The following is a 6,000-nucleotide window of genomic DNA, read 5'->3' on the forward strand; positions in this document are numbered from 1 at the left end:
TGATGGTGATATGCAAGGGATGGAGCAGGATTCCCCTGTATTACCATAGATGAGGTCCAGGATGTTGTTTCCCCGAGTGGGTACTCTGCTTAGTTATTTCAGAACATTTGTGTTGACAAATGTACTTGTGTACTAGTGGTAGTGCAGGTGCCCCAGTCTATAGCTGGATAGTTAAAGTCACTCAGGAAACTGATATTAGGTTTAATGCTGGGTGACCTGAGTTCCTATAAATAAGTGTTATGACTATCTTGGATCATACCTGGTAATACATAATTAGGTTGAAAGTGGTAGTGGACTTTACAAATGCTGGGATAGGCATGAAGGAGGTCTAATGCATTCTGCTGCTTTACCAGCCTTGATGTGAGTCTTGTCTAGATGACGACTTGAGATAAAACCACCTTTTGTCCCAGCCTATGTAGTGGCTCATCTAAATGTGTGGATGGCACTGCAGTCTTGCACAGGTAGAATAATCTCAATTAGTTTAAACAATGTCTCAGTCTCTATACAAACATCAACATTCTCCAGGGTAAGAAGGGCTTCTAGGGACAGTCACTACACAGACATCAACATTCCCCAGGGTGAAGAGGGCTTGTAGAGACAGTCACTGCACAGACATTAACATTCTCCAGGGTGAGGAGGGTTTGTAGGGACAGTCACTTCACAGACATCAACATTCTCCAGGGTGAAGAGAGCTTGTAAGGACAGTCACTGCACATATATCAACATTCTTCAGGGTGAGAACAGCATGTAGGGACAATCACTGCACAGGCATCAACATACTCCAGGGTGAGTAAGTCTTGTAGGGACAGTCAGTGCACAGACATCAACATACTCCAGGGTGAGGAGGTCTTGTAGGGACAGTCACTGCACAGACATCAACATTCTACAGTATGAGGAGGGCTTGTAGGGACAGTCACTGCACAGACATCAACATTCCCCAGGGCGAGGAAGTCTTGTAGGGACAGTCACTGTAAAGACATCACCATTCTCCAGATTGAGGAGGGCTTGTAGGGACAGTCACTGCACAAACATCAACATTCTCCAGGGTAAGAAGGGCTTGCAGGGACAGTCACTGCACAGACCTCAACATTCTCCAAGGTGAGGAGGGCTTGTAGGGACAGTCACTGCACATATATCAACATTCTCCAAGGTGAGGAGGGCTTGTAGGGACAGTCATTGCACAGATATCAACTTTCTGCAGGGTGAGAAGGGCTTGTTGAGACAGTCACTGCATGGACATCAACATTCTGCAGGCTGAGATTGTCTGATAGTGAAAGTCATTGCACAGACATCAACATTCTCCAGGGTGTGGATTATAAATTCTTTTCCTTTTGAAATTAATCTTCGCATCACTAAAAGTTTTATTAGTATCATAAATAGTAAAGATACTTGCTAGATTACGTTTTCTGATAAAAAGTTTAAGTTCAATGATAGTATCAGCTATATTTAAGGGGGGATTAGGGATGAACTTAAATCCTTTGGAAAATAAAGAAACAAAGTCAGGGGTGACAGTAATATGGCTGTAATTAAAAATGTTAAAACCTTTGTGTGACAACAAAATGCCATCCGTATCTACCTCTGTCATTTCTTGCCCCTCCCCTTCCCTTTCATAGTTTTGTTGTTCTGATAATGATTCTGTCAGGGAGCTGACAATCCACTCAGTCCAGGTTCCAGGGGTCAATGCGGGTCTAGAATGATAACCTTTGTAAGGATACTTCAGATGCCATGCTTTTACAAGCTCCTTTTGTCATGCCCTTTTTACATAACTAAAAGTTTAATTCTTTGTTTATTTTATCATCTCCAAGAAAGCAATTTACTAATATTGGACATTCTGATAATTTAAACTAACAATGTAACACAGAAGCCTGCTAACAAACCTGTCAATTTGTTTTGTTGTGAGTACACTTAGATTTTGTCATCCCTGACTTGTATAAAGTTAAACAAGACCTTTATCCAGAAAAGTGCCCAAGTCATCCTGTAAAAGCATGTATTATACCACCTAACAGAGACTGTTGTTAACTAATGGTCAGTTGTACAACATTCATTTGTTTACCATGTAAGACTTGTTAGGTATAACTGATTGTTTTTCATAGGTGAATACCAGGAGCTGGTTTATTTATTTATTCATTGTTTGTTGACCTGGTAAGTGAGCTGGTCTGTTGACCCTTTTCAGGCAAGTACCAGGCTCAGTACAGTATAACAAATACATTGACATAAACAGATTATCATACAAAATGAAAGGGTCACATTACACATCTGGGGTAAGAAGTTCAGGGAACAGTTCATTTAGCAGTAAATTATGCAACAGCAGAGAGAGGGGGGCAAAAAAAGGAATGAAAGAATTAATCAAAATGCAATGCTTGTTATTGTATTATGGATGGGCATGTATGTAGGCAGGAGGATTATCCGTTATCCCTTTAGCACTTGCGGATTACTTTGTCAATGAGATGTTTTTGTAGTACTTATTTTTTAATTCTTTTACTGTAGAAACTGATTTGATTTCGGAATGTAGATGATTCCAGAAAACAGGTGCTAATCATGTAGAAGCCCTCCCCCCATTTTTATTTTTGAGTGGTGGCCTGATTAGTGGAATACTGTCATACTGGCTATTTCCTAAGGTGTATGTTTGTTCCCTGAATGGCAATTTAGATCTTAAACGTAAGTAGTAGCCTCATTTCATTTCTTTGAAGAGTATGGAGTTGAACAGATAAGAAGGCTCTTTCAGTTACAGGTAGCCAGCGGAGATCTTTAATGAGATTCCAGTGCTGAGTTTGAGCACTTGCCTATAGAACAAATCTAAAAATGTTATTTTCTACAGTCTGTTATCTTTGAATTTTTGTGAGCAGAATGTAGAAATATTAAGGTAATATGATATTCAGGTTTACATTCAAAATGTTGAATGCACATAGTTGAATGTGCACAACATCGAAACGTTTCCATGAAATCCATACTGCTGAAACTTCAGAAAGTTGAAAAAAAACAAACATCAACATTTCTGACCACTCCACATCTAAAAACAAGTGCTAACATGGGTCAAAAAGGGAGCAAGATTTTGTGGTTCGGGTTATCGGTGTTTGAGGTTTTGAGAAGTCGCAGTTCGAAGATCGCAGAAGTGTTTTTGACGACATGATAGTCAACATTTTGAATGTAAACTAATATTCATATTTGGGTAGTAGTACATTTTTTAGGAATTACAGTGCTTGCACCTGGTGAAAGGAGATGCAAAATCCTGTAGCAAAGCTTGAGTGGCAAAACAGCTTTATTTGTAAAATTGTCAGTTTGGGCTGTGAAAAAGAAACTGGTCAAGGTGAAGCCGAAGTATTTGTTTTCTAGTTCACTAAGGATAATATTACCCATGGTATCTTTTAGAAGAATGAATGGTAAGCTAGATATTTTTAAGGAGTAGCAAAAAGCATTATCTCATTTTGGATGGATCGAGACGTAGTTTGTTAGCTGTTGTCCATATAAATAGTTCATAGAAGCTTGTTAATAACTGATCTTGCAGGTCTGTGTATGATTTATCTGTTTCCAAAAATAAAACATCATCAGCATGTAATGTAAGATCAAGATGCTGTAAATCTTTGGTTATATTATTGATAAACAGAGAGAAAAGAAAAGGGCCTAAAACAAATCATTATGGTAGTCTAGCATTGTGTAACTTTTAATGACAGTCAGCAAAAATTTGAAAGGACATTTCAATGAGATAATCTTAAACTATGTCACTGTGTTTTTATTAAAGTTAAGCCTCTTCAGTGTTTACAACAGTCGTTCATGGTTGACAGTCTCACAGGCACAAGTCATATTAAAATAGGCTCCTGCTATAATAAGTCAGTTGTTTATATTACAATAAATGTTATTGGTTTCGGAATATAGTGCAGCAGATGTACTAAAGGCATTGCACAATCCATGTTGTTGATCTGAGAGTAGGCAGTAGCTATTAATGTGTCTAAGTAATTCTTTATATAATAGTTTTTCAAAAATTGTTGTAATAGGGCAGAGGTTTGAAATAGGCTGGAAGTCTTTGAAATCTTTGGGAAGGAGAATAACAAAATGTTTGAATGAAAGTGAAACAATATCCGATGTAAATGAGAGATTACAATGTGTGTAAGAAGCTTGTCAATCAGTTTGGCTGCCTTTCTGAAGAAGGTGGAATGTAGGATACTGAATTTACCTGAAGTGGAGTTTAGGTTTTTTAAAAGTTTTTTTTTTGGCAGAAATTTGAGAGCAGTAGAATATGGCTGCCCACTCAGTTAACATGTAGAACTGCATTGTGGGATCCCCATAAAGTTCTAGTGAAACTGAACTGGAGAAGTTAACATTGTCTGTTATGGTCTGAATGTAAGATTTAAGAAAAGACTTGTACCCTTCAACAAATTTTGAGCTGCTGTAGGCAAGGGAGACTGTGGAAGAAAGGGTTACTGATTAATCCTGTAAGATATTTTATTCCTTTCAAGAGGACCTTAGATTTATTAAAAGATGACTGCTGCTTTTAGAGGTATTGTGATTTAGTTGAGTTAGTTGCAATTCTAGTAGTATGCTATGTTTGGTGTAGTTGGTGGGTGGCTGGATTTTTTTTTCCATATTTTTAGGCACCGTCTCCATACTCCGTTCTTCATCATTATGAATTCTGAGTTTGGACAAGGGCATATTTGTGTTTTAAACCTTCTCTGGGTAGTAGGGAGCAGTGAACTTTGTATATTGACAACAATTCAGATACAAAAGTCAAAGGCTGTTGTTGAATTTAGAATATTGTAGAGGGGGTCCACTTCAAGGATAACAGTGTAGTAATCAGGGTATGGATATAGGTTTTGGGAATGGACTGCCTACAAAAATTTTTTTTTGGGGGGGGGGGTTAGTAGTTTTGAATGACCACGTGCAAACCAATAGCCAGTAATCACAGACATTGCTTGGGAGGACCTGCAGTGAGGCCCTTTCTTCATTGTTAGTTTGAATTAGGTCCATGGTAGATATGTATTTGTTATGTAATTGTGTCTAGTCAGCTCCTTCACTAACTGCTCTAAGTTAAATTGTAGAAGCATTTTATGGAACTGTTTAAAGTATGTTCCAGTTTCGTTAAAGAAGTCACCCATGCTGATGTGTTTTTAGAGATACCATTTGGAAAGATTTCCTGGATTTTTTTGTATAGTGGATAGTGAAAAGGAAGGGGATGTAAACAGAGGCAGTGAAGAGTGTGTTTTCTTTTGGCCAGGGGAAGGAAGGTGACATGAGATCCAAGCTGGAACCTTCCTGTTGTTGGTATAGGACTTCTTTGAGGCTAAGATTTCCTAAGAGGAGTTTTGTTTTACAAGTAGGCTAACTGGCCCAATAGTCCAAGCACCTGCTCTGTTATCATTGTATTAAATGTGATAGATAGAAGGTGTCTTTCATCGAGGTTTCTAAGATGGCTAAAATGTGTAGTTGATGTATGGTCAACCATGCTAATTTAGTTGTCTGTAGTTTATACTAAAAGCACTGAAACAGGCATTTTTTAGGTCTTACCCCAAGTCTATGAGCAAAAATCTGTAAAAGAGGTTATGGATGGATGGCTGGATGGATGGGTGGGTTTATGGCATGCAGGTCTAAGGTTGTTGTGGGCCTTAACCGAAATGCTAAGTTTTTTGCCAGATGGTAAAGTTTATTCAATAAGTTTTTAAATGGGTTGCCACTTTGTGTGTTTTTTCTAATACTTATAGTTGTAATAAAAGCTGTCTTCTTGAGGCATGTATGAGTAAGTTAATGCATACACTGAGATTTAATTGTTTTCTTATTGTGATATTGTAGCTTTTTTGTGGGCTGCATTTATATTTTCCTGATTTGTATGATGGAAATGTGTTAGTAAGCCAGATATGGCTGCTAAGAAGGGTAGTTGCCATACCTATGGTGACAAGGGGCTTACAATGAGTCATTGTAATGATTAGAGTACAGATGTAAGTTTAAGTAAGTTAGGTTACTTAGCGGTAGGCTGCTAAGAGAAGAGAAGAGAAGGTAAATGTAGGGTGA

This window comes from Protopterus annectens, chromosome 16.part0, assembly GCF_019279795.1.
Source record: "Protopterus annectens isolate FY-2018-M chromosome 16.part0, PAN1.0, whole genome shotgun sequence".
Lineage (NCBI taxonomy): Eukaryota > Metazoa > Chordata > Ceratodontiformes > Protopteridae > Protopterus > Protopterus annectens.